This window comes from Triticum urartu, chromosome 7, assembly GCF_003073215.2.
Source record: "Triticum urartu cultivar G1812 chromosome 7, Tu2.1, whole genome shotgun sequence".
NCBI classification, from domain to species: domain Eukaryota; kingdom Viridiplantae; phylum Streptophyta; class Magnoliopsida; order Poales; family Poaceae; genus Triticum; species Triticum urartu.
Window position 1 is genome coordinate 703,161,969 of NC_053028.1, and position 18,483 is coordinate 703,180,451.

The window sequence follows — 18,483 nt, forward strand, 5'->3', positions numbered from 1 at the left end:
TTCGCAACGGTGCACAGTTAGGGGGAACACTTTTCTTGAAATTTTAGAGAGGGATCATCTTATTTAAGCTACCGTCGTTCTAAGGAAATAAGATGTAAAACATGATAAACATCACATGCAATCAAATAGTGACATGATATGGCCAATATCATTTTTGCTCCTTTTGATCTCCATCTTCGGGGCTCCATGATCATCGTTGTCACCGGCATGACACCATGATCTCCATCATAGTGTCTTCTTGAAGTTGTCTCGTCATCTATTACTTCTACTACTATGGCTAACGCTTTAGCAATAAAGTAAAGTAATTACATGACGTTTAAGTTGACACGCAGGTCATAAATAAATTAAGACAACTCCTATGGCTCCTGCCGGTTGTCATACTCATCGACATGCAAGTCGTGATTCCTATTACAAGAACATGATCAATCTCATACATCACATATATCATTCATCACATCCTTTTGGCCATATCACATCACAAGGCATATGCTGCAAAAACAAGTTAGACGTCCTCTAATTGTTGTTGCAAGTTTTTACGTGGCTGCTATAGGTTTCTAGCAAGAACGTTTCTTACCTACGCGAAAACCACAACGTGATATGCCAATTTCTATTTACCCTTCATAAGGACCCTTTTCATCGAATCCGATCCGACTAAAGTGGGAGAGACAGACACCCGCTAGCCACCTTATGCAACTAGTGCATGTCAGTCGGTGGAACCAGTCTCACGTAAGAGTACGTGTAAGGTCGGTCCGGGCCGCTTCATCCCACGATGCCGCCGAATCAAGATAAGACTAGTAACGGCAAGTAAATTGACAAAATCGACGCCCACAATGGCTTTGTGTTCTACTCGTGCATAGAAACTACGCATAAACCTGGCTCATGATGCCACTGTTGGGGAACGTAGCAGAAATTCAAAATTTTCTACGCATCACCAAGATCAATCTATGGAGTAATCTAGCAACGAGGGAAGGAGAGTGCATCTACATACCCTTGTAGATCGCTAAGCGGAAGCGTTCAAGTGAACGGGGTTGATGGAGTCGTACTCGTCGTGATCCAAATCACCGATGATCCTAGTGCCGAACGGACGGCACCTCCGTGTTCAACACACGTACAGCCCGGTGACGTCTCCTACGCCTTGATCCAGCAAGGGGAGAAGGAGAGGTTGGGGAAGACTCCATCCAGCAGCAGCACGACGGCGTGGTGGTGGTGGAGGAGCGTGGTACTCCAGCAGGGCTTTGCCAAGCACCGCAAGAGACGAGGAGGGAGAGGGGTAGGGCTGCGCCAAGAAGGAGATGTTCTCGTGTTTCTGGCAGCCCAAAACCCCCACTATATATAGGGGAAAGGGAGGGGCTGCGCCCCCACCTAGGTTTCCACCCCTAGGGGTGGCGGCCAGCCCTAGATCCCATCTAGGGGGCGGCCAAGGGGGGAGAGAGGGGGGCGCACCACTAGGTGGGCCTTAGGCCCATCTGAGCCTAGGGTTTCTCCTTTTTCCCTTCTCTCCTCACCTTGGGCCCTGGTGGGGGGGCGCACCAGCCACCTGGGGCTGGTCCCCTCCCACACTTGGCCCATGCAGCCCTCCGGGGCTGGTGGCCCCACTTGGTGGACCACCGGGACCCTCCCGGTGGTCCCGGTACATTACCGATAAAACCCGAAACTTTTCCGGCGACCAAAACAGGACTTCCCATATATAAATCTTTACCTCCGGACCATTCCGGAACTCCTCGTGACGTCCGGGATCTCATCCGGGACTCCGAACAACATTCGGTAACCACGTATATCTATTCCCTATAACCCTAGCGTCATCGAACCTTAAGTGTGTAGACCCTACGGGTTCGGGAACCATGCAGACATGACCGAGACAACTCTTCGGTCAATAACCAACAGCGGGATCTGGATACCCATGTTGGCTCCCACATGTTCGACGATGATCTCATCGGATGAACCACGATGTCAAGGATTCAATCAATCCCGTATACAATTCCCTTTGTCTAGCGGTACGATACTTGCCCGAGATTCGATCGTCAGTATCCCGATACCTTGTTCAATCTCGTTACCGGCAAGTCTCTTTACTCGTTCCGTAACACATCATCACGTGATCAACTCCTTGGTCACATTGTGCACATTATGATGATCTCCTACCGAGTGGGCCCAGAGATACCTCTCCGTTACACGGAGTAACAAATCCCAGTCTCGATTCGTGCCAACCCAACAGACACTTTCGGAGATACCTGTAGTGTACCTTTATAGCCACCCAGTTACGTTGTGACGTTTGGCACACCCAAAGCACTCCTACGGTATCCGGGAGTTGCACAATCTCATGGTCTAAGGAAATGACACTTGACATTAGAAAAGCTTTAGCATACAACTACACGATCTTTGTGCTAGGCTTAGGATTGGGTCTTGTCCATCACATCATTCTCCTAATGATGTGATCCCGTTATCAATGACATCCAATGTCCATGGTCAGGAAACCGTAACCATCTATTGATTAACGAGCTAGTCAACTAGAGGCTTACTAGGGACATGTTGTTGTCTATGTATCCACACATGTATCTGAGTTTCCTATCAATACAATTCTAGCATGGATAATAAACGACTATCATGAACAAGGAAATATAATAATAACCAATTTATTATTGCCTCTAGGGCATATTTCCAACAGTACGCTCCCGTCGATTATTGGCCTAAAGGATTAACTATTGAATAAATAGCAAGAGAATTAGGTGTCGTGGCAGTAATGGGTCTAACTAAACGATGCTATTTTTATGTCTTAGGAAAACGAAATTAGAGCCAACCGCTGATTACCTAGGTCCCAAAGATTCAACATGCATGTCGAGTAAACTGTGACGGAGGGAGTAACAAGAATTGAAGTATAAAGAGAGCATCAGAAAGCATGTAACAAGCACATTTAAGTCTAATCCACTTTCTATGCATAGGCATCTTATAAGTAAAGAAAATATTAAGACAAAAAATATCTAGCATATGCAAGGAATGTGAATGAAACATTGACAATCTCAACATAATGAGATGTAATTTAGGAACATGAATTTTTATAACAATGCTCGCCTCTCTCGAAATAACTACATGTAGGATCATAATCGAATACAACAATATATCCATCATATAAAAAAATTCTTCATGATCCACATGTATACAAAATCTACAATCTTCCAAGATGGTGGGATTAATATCAACCAAAGTCATGACCTCTCCAAACCCACTTTTATAAAAAAATCATAAGATTTGATCATTATCCAAAGTAGTGGGATCATTGTTACATAAAGTTGATGCTCTTACAAACCCACTTTAAATAGTATTGCAAACAGTATTATCAATAACATATTCAATATGAGGCTCAAATAAACTCTCAATATCAGAAGAAGCATCATAATTATCACACAATCATGATCATTACAATAAGTCGTAGGCATAACAAAATGATCATCAATAGTGCCTACCGACATAGTTTCACAATAAAAAGCAATATTTTCATCAATTGTATCATATTCATCACTTGAGTCATAAGAATTATCATATTTTTGTTTTATAACTTTTCATTAGTAGGGGGACTAAAAATATCATACACATCAAACTCATCATCCCCAAACTTGTAGCTTTGCATATCATAAGCACAATTGACATTCATGGAATTCATACTAGCATCATTGAAATCATGCTTTTCATTCAAGGAACTATCATGAATCACTCTATAAAATTCTTCTTTTAACACTTCATAACAAAGGCAAGGGGTGGTCACTCCCCTTGTTCTTGCTAGTTGCATGTATCAAATCTGGTAATGGTAGATATAATAATGTAAGTAAAGTAGAACAACAAAAAATTGTAAGATCGCTTGAATATAACTGAGAATGAACTCGAGGGCCATAGACTCACTAGAGGCATCTCTCTCATAAATGGCATCGGTGGGTAAACATTTTTTTGTTGGGCAATTAACAAAAAAGCACATAGTTATGATGATTATCCAAAGCATGGTCAATATATAGGCATTACGTCTGTGACAAGTAGACCGTTAAACTTATCGACATCTACTACTATTACTCCACCCCAATACCGCTATCCAGCATGCACCTCAAAGTATTAAGTTCATGACAAACAGAGTAATGCATTAAGCAAGATGACATAATGTAGATAGAATAAGGGCAACTAATATGACCAAACCCCGTTGTTTTACCCTTAGTAGCAACAATACAAATGCGTGCCTCACCCACCTGTCACAGAGCAAGACTAACCACAAGATTGAACCTACTACTAAGCACCTATCCCACTGAAGATAAATCAATCTACTTGGCCAAAGCAGATAGATATATTGGAGAGAAATACAAGGTTATGAAACTACACAATCAAAGAGATCTCAAAGGACACAAATAATATCAACGAATAATATGATCATTAACCCACAATTCATTGGATCCCAACAAACACACCGCAAAGATTACATCGAATAGATCTCAGAGGAGATCATTGTATTGAAGATCAAAAGAGAGATAACAAGCCATCTAGGTACTACTATGGACCTGTAGGTCTTGAAGAAACTACTCACACATCATCACGGAGGCAACAAGGTTGATGAAGATAGCCTCCCCAATGCTTCCTTCCTTTGACAAAGTACCAGAAAAGGCTTCCAGATGGGATCGCGGAAGAACAGAGGCTTGCGGTGACGAAATAATTGTTTGTCTCGCTTCGGGTTTTTTTTGGAATACATGGGAATTTATTGGCCAAGAAGGGCAAATGGAGTCATGAGCGGCCCACAAGCCAGGGTGGTACACCTTACCTCTAGGGTGTGCCTCCTTCCTTGTGGCCGCCTCGTGGGTATTCTGATCCTTCCTTGAAACTTCCATGGTCTCTTATTATCAAGAAAAAATCATCAAAAAGTTTCATCGTGTTTGGACTTCTGTAGGTATAGTTTTCCTGCAAAACAAAAACATGCAGAAAATAGGAACTGGCACTGGGCACTAAATTAATAGGTTAGTCCATAAAAATAATATAAAAGTAATAATATAATAGCATGAAACAATAAAAAGCTATAGATATGTTGGAGACGTATCAATACATGTATTGTATTGTTGCTACTAAGGGTAAAGATGGTTTCTTTTATCACAATTGGATGATATTTTTACCGGCTATATTATTTCATCATGCTTATTGCAATGCTTTGTTTGTCACGAATTTAATACTTCGATATTCATTCTGGATAGCGGTCTTGGGTTGAAGTATTAGTTGTAGATGTAGTTGGATAATACTCTACATATCACGGGCGTAATGGCTACATGAGATTATACTATGAATATTCATTGCCATAAATATAAATATTGTAATTTAATCGCTGCACAACTGTAATTTGTCCACCACACCGCACTTATATATGCTTGGAGAGATGCCAGTAGTGAACCTACGGCCATGGGGTCTATTTTACTTTACTGAAAACGTCACCAAAAATATTATTCTTTGTTGTGCTTTTTGAAGGAAATATGCCCTAGAGGCAATAATAAAGTTATTATTTATTTCCTTATATCATGATAAATGTTTATTATTCATGCTAGAATTGTATTAACCGGAAACATAATACATTTGTGAATACATAGACATACGGAGTGTCACTAGTATGCCTCTACTTGACTAGCTCGTTAATCAAAGATGGTTATGTTTCCTAACCATGAACAAAGAGTTGTTATTTGATTAACGGGATCACATCATTAGGTGAATGATCTGATTGACATGACCCATTCCATTAGCTTAGCACCCGATCGTTCAATATGTTGTTATTGCTTTCTTCATAACTTATACATGTTCCAATGACTATGAGATTATGCAACTCCCGTTTGCCGGAGGAACACTTTGTGTGCTACCAAACGTCACAACGTAAATGGGTGATTATAAAGGTACTCTACAGGTGTCTCCAAAGGTACATGTTGGGTTGGCGTATTTCGACATTAGGATTTGTCACTCCGATTGTCGGAGAGGTATCTCTGGGCCCTCTCGGTAATGCACATCACATAAGCCTTGCAAGCATTGCAACTAATGAGTTAGTTGCGAGATGATGTATTACGGAACGAGTAAAGAGACTTGCCGGTAACGAAGATTGAACTAGGTATTGAGATACCGACGATCGAATCTCGGGCAAGTAACATACCGATGACAAAGGGAACAACGTATGTTGTTATGCGGTCTGACCGATAAAGATCTTCGTAGAATACGTGGGATCCAATATGAGCATCCAGGTTCCGCTATTGGTTATTGACGGAGACGTGTCTCGGTCATGTCTACATTGTTCTCGAACCCGTAGGGTCCGCACGCTTATAAGGTTTCGATGACAGTTATATTATGAGTTTATGAGTTTTGATGTACCGAAGTTAGTTCAGAGTCCCGGATGTGATCACGGACATGACGAGGAGTCTCGAAATGGTTGAGACATAAAGATTGATATATTGGACGGCTATATTCGGACACTGGAAGTGTTCCGGGTGATTTCGGAGAAAACCGAAGAGCCGGAGGGTTACCGGAACCCCCCCCCCCCAGGAGAAGTAATGGGCCATATGGGCCTTAGTGGAGAGAGAGAGGGGCAGCCAAAGGTGGGCCGCGTGCCTCCTCCCCCCTGGTCCGAATTGGACTAGGAGAGGGGGGGCGGCGCCCCCCTTTCCTTCTCCCCCCCACTTCTTTCCCCCTCCTAGTAGGAGTCCTCCCCTTGATCCTTTATATACGGGGGCAGGGGGCACCCCTAGACACACAAGTTGATCCACGTGATCATATTCTCAGCCGTGTGTGGTGCCCCCTTCCACCATAATCCTCGATAATATTGTACCGGTGCTTAGGCGAAGCCCTGCGACGATAGTACATCAAGATCGTCACCACGCCGTCGTGCTGACGGAACTCTTCCCCGACACTTTGCTGGATCGGAGTCCGGGGATCGTCATCGAGCTGAACGTGTGCTAAAACTCGGAGGTGCCATAGTTTCGGTGCTTGATCGGTCGGGCCGTGAAGACGTACGACTACATCAACCGCGTTGTGCTAACGCTTCCGCTGTCGGTCTACAAGGGTACGTAGATCACACTCTCCCCTCTCGTTGCTATGCATCACCATGATCTTGCGTGTGCGTAGGAAATTTTTTGAAATTACTACGTTCCCCAACAGTGGTATTAGAGCCTAGGTTTTATATGTTGATGTTATATGCACGAGTAGAACACAAGTGAGTTGTGGGCGATGTAAGTCATACTGCTTACCAGCATGTCATACTTTGGTTCGGCGGTATTGTTGGACGAAGCGGCCCAGACCAACATTACGCGTACGCTTACGCGAGACCGATTCTCCCGATGTGCTTTGCAGATAGGTGGCTTGCGGGTGACAGTTTCTCCAACTTTAGTTGAACCGAGTGTGGCTACGCCCGGTCCTTGCGAAGGTTAAAACAGCACCAACTTGACAAACTATCGTTGTGGTTTTGATGCGTAGGTAAGATTGGTTCTTGCTTAAGCCCGTAGCAGCCACGTAAAACTTGCAACAACAAAGTAGAGGACGTCTAACTTGTTTTCACAGGGCATGTTGTGATGTGATATGGTCAAGACATGATGCTAAATTTTATTGTATGAGATGATCATGTTTTGTAACCGAGTTATCGGCAACTGGCAGGAGCCATATGGTTGTCGCTTTATTGTATGCAATGCAATCGCGCTGTAATGCTTTACTTTATCACTAAGCGGTAGCGATAGTCGTGGAAGCATAAGATTGGCGAGACGACAACGATGCTACGATGGAGATCAAGGTGTCGCGCCGGTGACGATGGTGATCACGACGGTGCTTCGAAGATGGAGATCACAAGCACAAGATGATGATGGCCATATCATATCACTTATATTGATTGCATGTGATGTTTATCTTTTATGCATCTTATCTTGCTTTGATTGACGGTAGCATTATAAGATGATCTCTCACTAATTATCAAGAAGTGTTCTCCCTGAGTATGCACCGTTGCGAAAGTTCTTCGTGCTGAGACACCACGTGATGATCGGGTGTGATAGGCTCTACGTTCAAATACAATGGGTGCAAAACAGTTGCACACGCGGAATACTCAGGTTATACTTGATGAGCCAAGCATATACAGATATGGCCTCAGAACACGGAGACCGAAAGGTCGAGCGTGAATCATATAGTAGATATGATCAACATAGTGATGTTCACCACGTGATGATCGGACATGGTTCAGTTGATTTGGATCACGTAATCACTTAGAGGATTAGAGGGATGTCTATCTAAGTGGGAGTTCTTTAAGTAAATTAATTGAACCTAAATTTATCATGAAACTTAGTACCTGATAGTATCTTGCTTGTTTATGCTTGATAGTAGATAGATGGCTCGTGCTGTTGTTCCGTTGAATTTTAATGCGTTCCTTGAGAAAGCAAAGTTGAAAGATGATGGTAGCAATTACACGGACTGGGTCCGTAACTTGAGGATTATCCTCATTGCTGCACAGAAGAATTACGTCCTGGAAGCACTGCTGGGTGCCAGGCCTGCTGCTGGAGCAACACCAGATGTTATGAACGTCTGGCAGAGCAAAGCTGATGACTACTCGATAGTTCAGTGTGCCATGCTTTACGACTTAGAATCAGGACTTCAACAACGTTTTGAACGTCATGGAGCATATGAGATGTTCCAGGAGTTGAAGTTAATATTTCAAGCAAATGCCCGGATTGAGAGATATGAAGTCTCCAATAAGTTCTATAGCTGCAAGATGGAGGAGAACAGTTCTGTCAGTGAGCATATACTCAAAATGTCTGGGTATAATAATCACTTGATTCAATTGGGAGTTAATCTTCCAGATGATTGCGTCATTGACAGAATTCTCCAATCACTGCCACCAAGCTACAAGAGCTTCGTGATGAACTATAATATGCAAGGGATGAATAAGACTATTCCCGAGCTCTTCGCCATGCTGAAAGCTGCCGAGGTAGAAATCAAGAAGGAGCATCAAGTGTTGATGGTCAACAAGACCACTAGTTTCAAGAAAAAGGGCAAAGGGAAGAAGAAGGGGAACTTCAAAAGGAACAGCAAGCAAGTTGCTACTCAAGAGAAGAAACCCAAACCTGGACCTAAGCCTGAAACTGAGTGCTTCTACTGCAAGCAGACCGGTCACTGGAAGCGGAACTGCCCCAAGTATTTGGCGGATAAGAAGGATGGCAAGGTGAACAAAGGTATATGTGATATACATGTTATTGATGTGTACTTACTAATGCTCGCAGTAGTACCTGTGTATTTGATACTGGTTCTGTTGCTAATATTTGCAACTCGAAACAGGGACTACGGATTAAGCGAAGATTGGCTAAGGACGAGGTGACGATGCGCGTGGGAAACGATTCCAAAGTCGATGTGATCGTAGTCGGCACGCTACCTCTACATCTACCTTCGAGATTAATATTAGACCTAAATAATTCTTATTTGGTTCCAGCGTTAAGCATGAACATTATATCTGGATCTTGTTTGATGCGAGACGGTTATTCATTTAAATCTGAGAATAATGGTTGTTCTATTTATATGAGTAATATCTTTTATGGTCATGCACCCTTAAAGAGTGGTCTATTTTTATTGAATCTTGATAGTAGTAACACACATATTCATAGTGTTGAAGCCAAAAGATGCAGAGTTGATAATGATAGTGCAACTTATTTGTGGCACTGCCGTTTGGGTCATATCGGTATAAAGCGCATGAAGAAACTCCATACTGATGGGCTTTGAACCACTTGATTATGAATCACTTGGTACTTGCGAACCGTGCCTTATGGGTAAGATGACAAAAACACCGTTCTCCGGTACTATGGAGAGAGCAACAGATTTTTTGGAAATCATACATACAGATGTATGTGGTCCGATGAACGTTGAGGCTCGTGGCGGATATCGTTATTTTCTCACCTTCACAGATGACTTAAGCAGATATGGGTATATCTACTTAATGAAACACAAGTCTGAAACATTTGAAAGTTCAAAGAATTTCAGAGTGAAGTTGAAAATCATCGTAACAAGAAAATAGAAGTCCTACGATCTGATCGTGGAGGAGAATATTTGAGTTACGAGTTTGGTGTACATTTGAAAAAATTGTGGAACAGTTTCGCAACTCACGCCACCCGGAACACCACAGCGTAATGGTGTGTCCGAACGTCGTAATCGTACTTTACTAGATATGGTGCGATCTATGATGTCTCTTACTGATTTACCGCTATCGTTTTGGGGATACGCTCTAGAGACGGCCGCATTCACGTTAAATAGGGCGCCATCAAAATCCGTTGAGACGACGCCTTATGAACTGTGGTTTGGCAAGAAACCAAAGTTGTCGTTTCTGAAAGTTTGGGGCTGCGATGCTTATGTGAAAAAGCTTCAACCTGATAAGCTCGAACCCAAATCGGAGAAATGTGTCTTCATAGGATATCCAAAGGAAACTATTGGATACACCTTCTATCACAGATCCGAAGGCAAGACTTTTGTTGCTAAATTCGGAAACTTTCTAGAGAAGGAGTTTCTCTCGAAAGAAGTGAGTGGGAGGAAAGTAGAACTTGACGAGGTAACTGTACCTACTCCCTTATTGGAAAGTAGTACATCACAAAAACCTGTTTCTGTGACACCTACACCAGTTAGTGAGGAAGCTAATGATGATGATCATGAAACTTCAGAACAAGATACTACTGAACCTCGTAGATCAACCAGAGTGAGATCCGCGCCAGAGTGGTACGGTAATCCTGTTCTGGAAGTCATGCTACTAGGTCATGATGAACCTACGAACTATGAAGAAGCGATGGTGAGCCCAGATTCCGCAAAATGGCTTGAAGCCATGAAATCTGAGATGGGATCCATGTATGAGAACAAAGTATGGACTTTGGTTGACTTGCCCGATGATCGGCAAGCAATTGAGAATAAATGGATCTTCAAGAAGAAGACTGACATTGACGGTAATATTACTGTCTACAAAGCTCGACTTGTCGCAAAAGGTTTTCGGCAAGTTCAAGGGATTGACTACGATGAGACCTTCTCACCCGTAGCGATGCTTAAGTCTGTCCGAATCATGTTAGCAATTGCCGCATTTTATGATTATGAAATTTGGCAGATGGATGTCAAAACTGCATTCCTGAATGGATTTCTGGAAGAAGAGTTGTATATGATGCAACCAGAAGGTTTTGTCGATCCAAAGGGAGCTAACAAAGTGTGCAAGCTCCAGCGATCCATTTATGGACTGGTGCAAGCCTCTCGGAGTTGGAATAAACGCTTTGATAGTGTGATCAAAGCATTTGGTTTTATACAGACTTTTGGAGAAGCATGTATTTACAAGAAAGTGAGTGGGAGCTCTGTAGCATTTCTGATATTATATGTGGATGGCATATTACTAATTGGAAATGATATAGAATTTCTGGATAGCATAAATGGATACTTGAATAAGAGTTTTTCAATGAAAGACATCGGTGAAGCTGCTTACATATTAGGCATTAAGATCTATAGAGATAGATCAAGACGCTTAATTGGACTTTCACAAAGCACATACCTTGACAAAGTTTTGAAGAAGTTCAAAATGGATCAAGCAAAGAAAGGGTTCTTGCCTGTGTTACAAGGTGTGAAGTTGAGTAAGACTCAATGCCCGACCACTGCAGAAGATAGAGAGAAAATGAAAGATGTTCCCTATGCTTCAGCCATAGGCTCTATCATGTATGCAATGCTGTGTACCAGACCTGATGTGTGCCTTGCTATAAGTCTAGCAGGGAGGTACCAAAGTGATCCAGGAGTGGATCACTGGACAGCGGTCAAGAACATCCTGAAATACCTGAAAATGACTAAGGATATGTTTCTCATATATGGAGGTGACAAAGAGCTCATCGTAAAAGGTTACGTTGATGCAAGCTTTGACACTGATCTGGACGATTCTAAATCGCAAACCGGATACATGTTTACATTAAATGGTGGAGCTGTCGGTTGGTGCAGTTCTAAACAAAGCGTTGTGGCGGGATCTACATGTGAAGCGGGGTACATAGCTGCTTCGGAAGCAGCAAATGAAGGAGTCTGGATGAAGGAGTTCATATCCGATCTAGGTGTCATACCTAGTGCATCGGGTCCAATGAAAATCTTTTGTGACAATACTGGTGCAATTGTCTTGGCAAAGGAATCCAAATTTCACAAGAGAACCAAGCACATCAAGAGACGCTTCAATTCCATCCGGGATCTAGTCCAGGTGGGAGACATAGAGATTTGTAAGACATACGGATCTGAATATTGCAGACCCGTTGACTAAGCCTCTTCCACGAGCAAAACATGATCAGCACCAAGGCTCCATGGGTGTTAGAATCATTACTGTGTAATCTAGATTATTGACTCTAGTGCAAGTGGGAGACTGAAGGAAATATGCCCTAGAGGCAATAATAAAGTTATTATTTATTTCCTTATATCATGATAAATGTTTATTATTCATGCTAGAATTGTATTAACCGGAAACATAATACATGTGTGAATACATAGACATACGGAGTGTCACTAGTATGCCTCTACTTGACTAGCTCGTTAATCAAAGATGGTTATGTTTCCTAACCATGAACAAAGAGTTGTTATTTGATTAACAGGATCACATCATTAGGTGAATGATCTGATTGACATGACCCATTCCATTAGCTTAGCACCCGATCGTTCAATATGTTGCTATTGCTTTCTTCATAACTTATACATGTTCCAATGACTATGAGATTATGCAACTCCCGTTTGCCGGAGGAACACTTTGTGTGCTATCAAACGTCACAACGTAAATGGGTGATTATAAAGGTACTCTACAGGTGTCTCCAAAGGTACATGTTGGGTTGGCGTATTTCGACATTAGGATTTGTCACTCCGATTGTCGGAGAGGTATCTCTGGGCCCTCTCGGTAATGCACATCACATAAGCCTTGCAAGCATTGCAACTAATGAGTTAGTTGCGAGATGATGTATTACGGAACGAGTAAAGAGACTTGCCGGTAACGAGATTGAACTAGGTATTGAGATACCGACGATCGAATCTCGGGCAAGTAACATACCAATGACAAAGGGAACAACGTATGTTGTTATGCGGTCTGACCGATAAAGATCTTCGTAAGAATATGTAGGAGCCAATATGAGCATCCAGGTTCCGCTATTGGTTATTGACCGGAGACGTGTCTCGGTCATGTCTACATTGTTCTCGAACCCGTAGGGTCCGCACGCTTAAGGTTTCGATGACAGTTATATTATGAGTTTATGAGTTTTGATGTACCGAAGTTAGTTCGGAGTCCCGGATGTGATCACAGACATGACGAGGAGTCTCGAAATGGTCGAGACATAAAGATTGATATATTGGACGGCTATATTCGGACACCGGAAGTGTTCCGGGTGATTTCGGAGAAAACCGAAGAGCCGGAGGGTTACCGGAACCCCCCCCGGGAGAAGTAATGGGCCATATGGGCCTTAGTGGAGAGAGAGGGGGGCAGCCAAAGGTGAGCCGCGCGCCTCCTCCCCCCTGGTCCGAATTGGACTAGGAGAGGGGGGGCGGCGCCCCCCTTTCCTTCTCCCTCCCCACTTCTTTCCCCCTCCTAGTAGGAGTCCTACTCCTACTAGGAGTCCTACTCCTACTAGGAGGAGGACTCCTCCTTGGCGCGCCATAGGGGCCGGCCGGCCTCCTCCCCTTGATCCTTTATATACGGGGGCAGTGAGCACCCCTAGACACACAAGTTGATCCACGTGATCATATTCTCAGCCGTGTGCGGTGCCCCCTTCCACCATAATCCTCGATAATATTGTAGCGGTGCTTAGGCGAAGCCCTGCGACGATAGTACATCAAGATCGTCACCACACCATCGTGCTGACGGAACTCTTCCCCGTCACTTTGCTGGATCGGAGTCCGGGGATCGTCATCGAGCTGAACGTGTGCTAAAACTCGGAGGTGCCATAGTTTCGGTGCTTGATCGGTCGGGCCGTGAAGACGTACGACTACATCAACCGCGTTGTGCTAACGCTTCCGCTGTCGGTCTACAAGGGTACGTAGATCACACTCTCCCCTCTCGTTGCTATGCATCACCATGATCTTGCGTGTGCGTAGGAAATTTTTTGAAATTACTATGTTCCCCAACACTTTTTATTTATTTTATCTATCTATCTATCAATTCCTACCATACGGTGCAATTTAGAAAAAAGAAAAAACAATTATATTAGCTCTTCATAGACAAACTTGGGGTTTGCGAGCCAAGGTAAGATCGGTTTGGGAGGGGCAAAGGGAATTTCCGGTGGAGCGGTGAAATGCATTGAGATCAAAAAGAACACCAACGGCAAAAGCAATCGCTGGGTCGACACTGACACAAAGAGACGAAAGCTAGGGGAGCAAATGGGAACCTTGTAACTAGCAAGACACACACGTGCTGACCACCCTGACGAGAGACCAAATGCTAACACATACACAACAGGTACTACACACGTGTCGATGCTAACACACGCAATCAAAGTGGAGCGCACTAAAGATCAGAACACAGTCTATGTTCGGATCAGAACAGACAAATATTTAAGCTTTCAAAATGAAAATAAGAGGATGAACTAGTATGATTTATCCTTTTCTTCAAGGGATCCCCCCCCCCCCCCCCCTCATTATATGTTTACATATATTATGTAGTAAGTGGTAACCATTTCACTTCTGTCAACTATGCTTTACCAGACGGATGTGTAACATTGAAGGGCTCGACTATATGTCGCTGCTCCAATTGTTACCATTGGGCCGACCAAGTAGGTACCTACAGGTAAGTTTGTTTCCTTTGGTTTTTTTCATCCGTTCATTTCGCCTTTCTTGTGTTCATGTTTTTGAAACTATTATAAAATACATATATTTCCAAAAACATAAATAAACTTACAAAACAATATAAACCGCAAATTTGGGAAATGTAAAAATGTTAGCATAGTTTTAAAAAATTGATAGCATTCTGCATTTAAAAAATGTGTTCATGATATTTTTTAAAAAGTTAATATAATGGGAAAAGGTGTTCATGTAGTCTAAAAATGTTTCGTCTCATGAAAAAAACTAACATGTACCTAAAAAATGTTTAACACAATTTTGAAAAAAACTGATCATGAACATGTGTTTGAGAAATGTTAATCTTGTATTTGGAAATTGTTAAACATGTATAAAAATGTTTCAGGTGTATACGGAAAATGTACAATGTGTGTGAAAAAGGGTGGACATCTAAACCTATATTTGAAAAAAAATCATGTATTTGAGAAATGTAAAATGCACAAATTTTCATATGTATTTGAAGAATGTACAATATGTATAGAAAAACTTTTGAAAAGTATGAATCATGTATTTTAAAAATATTAACCATGTTTAAAAAATGTTCCTGTTTTATACAAAAATTTACATGTGTATGGGAATAGTAGACATGTGTTAAAAAACAAGAAAAAATGGGAAAACATAAAATCCAGTAGAGAAACACAGAAAACCAAAACCAAAAGAAATCCGATGAAAATCGCAAGGAAAACACACAATAGAGAAAAACAAAAGAGAAAACCGATAAGGCGATGAAAACTATACAGAAAACCAATAGAAGGAAAGAAGAAACAAAAAACCCTATAAAACCCAAAGGAAATCGAGAAAGAAGTAAAACAAAATAAAACCGATGAGAAATGTAAAGAAAACACACACAAAAAAGAGAAAACAAATGATATAAGTAATTCTTTAATTCATTTGCATGCCTTGTATTTCACGTGGACATAAAGAGTTGCAACTCAGTGCACATTTGGCATACTATACATTATTCCTATGGTTTTAACTGATTGATTGCTTACTTAGAAATGCCGATTAGGAGTGATGTTGTAGAAATAAATGAAGTTTCCTTGAAGATAAACAAATGAAGATTACATGCTTGTGTTACTTGTAGATAGAATGATATGTCTTTGATTTTATTTGGCATGTGGTATATGAATTATTTTTTCTTTCAGAGCAGTGTAATTGACCTATTTATGTTGTGTTACAGCTTGGAATATAATTTAAGTTTACATTATGAAAATTATCCTGCTTTGGAGTGCGGCGTACTAATAAGTATATTACGAAGGATAGATAAATTACACACACACACACACACACACACACACACACACACACACACACACACACACTGTTGGATAAACAAAGAATCATGTATAAAACACACACAAGGCCATTGACCACATAATTTTTGGACCAAATCAGGTAATTTGCTATGTACTTCATATCAGGTTTGTGATGAGGAATTACTACTGCTATTTGTATTTATGCAACTCAGAGTAAAATTTTGTATAATAACTTCGCAGAATGAAATGATATGGAAACTATCTACGTCGGCTTCAGGAACATTTACTCTTCTGAAATAATATCACTATACCTTTGGTCTTCAAATGAAATTGGAGGCTGCTAAGTGATGTATTTTAAAAATGTCTTTTGCCAGTACCTCTTAATGTACTAGATGATGAACAGGCATTTAATTTTCATAATGTTCATAATCCATATGGATAAGATAAAACGACATAGTAATATATAATGAACGTATGCGTATAGCATTCTGGCTGTAACTTTTTGAGAAATGTAAGATGATGGTGTTTTCACTTTTTATATAAATCATCTTCTATATAATGTGTTTCATGTTGCTACATGCACAAAAATCACACATGAGACATATGACTCCAAGTGCAATAATACTGAGTATCTAGGGGACACACAGAACAAGGCCGCTAACAAAGCAACCTCCACGGGCCTTCAAGCATTTTTCAAATGCTTGATTAACATTTGGGCCCAAGACATGCACTGTGGCAGTGAGCCAGATCAGAAAGTTTTATCATTTTTTATACATGGTCAATATTTTTTCTATACGCATGTAATGTTTTTCAAATGCTTAATTAACATTTTTCAAGTACTTGTTCAATTTTTTTCAAATGCTTGATTAACATTTTTCAAATACATGACAATTTTTTAATTTTTTTTGCATATACGTGATAAACATTTTCGCTATACACATTTGACATTTTCTAATGCTTGGTCAACATTTTCTAAATGTTTATGTAAGTTTTTTGTAATATATATTTATAATTTTTTAAATATAAACAAAGTAAAGGAGTTAAGCAAAAAAGAACATAGAAAACGTTAAAAACAGAAAAAGAAGGCTGTAGCCTCCCGGGCGGCTTTGCCGACCCATCTGGGGCTCTCGGACACGAGGCTTGCCCTCTGTCTCCTTACGTTGAGACATAGGGGCGCCCTGCGATTGATCGATTGGGGGAGGGGGCGCTCGGGTGGTCAGACCAGGCCGCGGTCCCAAAGCAGTGGAACAAAATGAAATGACCTGATAAAAAATTTGGGCCCCTTAGGATTTGGGGGCCGCATGCGGTCGCACTGCTCGCACAGCCCCCTAGACGGCCATGGATCAGTGGGTATAAATATATAGTTAGCAATTTAAACTAATAATCTTCCCCCAAGTAAACCAACAAACATCAACTATAAGATGTAATCAACACTACTAGCATAGGTGCCAATCTGAGATTTGATACAAAGATTGAATACAAGAGATTGACTAGGGTTTATAGATGACATGGTGCTAATGAAGATATTGATGAAGATGATGACTTCCACAATGAGGGAAGCATTGGTACACCATTCAAAAAAAGAGGAGCGTTGGTGATGATGAAGGCTTCGATTTGCCCCTCCTGGAGGAAAGTTTCCCTAGCGGAATAGCTTCGCTAGAGAGAAAATGTGCTCTTGCCCTGGTTCCACCTCGAGACGGCGACCTGAAGTCCCAAACGTGTTCTCTCTATTTTTTTTTCTAGGGAAAATGAAGATATAGGACAATGGACGCTGGCAGAGGAGGCTTAGGGCCCCCACAAGGCTAGGTGGCGCCACCTACCCTTGTGCGCGGTTGGTTGGGCCTCCTCTGACCCATTCTTGCTCTGGTATTTTTATATATTCCAAAATAAATCCTTAAAAAGTTTCACTTCATTTTCAGCTCTGGAGAATTGTTATCTCTGTTGTAGCTTTTTCATGTCAGAATTCCAGCTGCCGGTAGTCCCTTGTTTTGATGTATCTTGCATTTTAAGAAAGAAAAGGCATTAGAATTGGATTAAAAAGTGAAATATAACATTGAAATAAAATAAATCAGTAGGAAATAAAGATGCAAAATGGACGTATCATGCTTTTAGTAAATTTCATATCAATAAATTAGCATCTTGTATTTACGGTAATGTAAAAAATCCTAACTACCAAAGCCTAGCGTAAAATCGTACATATGCCACTGATCGAGAAGCGAAAAGGCAATCACAGTGATTGCACTAAAGACCAGAACACACGTGAACACAATCTGCCTGTGTGTTCTGATCAGCGGGGTGACTGTGTTCATGTGTGTTCTGATGAACATTGTACAGATTTCAAAATGAAAATAAGAGAATGAACTAGCGTAAACCATAGAGTTGTTTAAATATGAACACTGTACAGATTTCA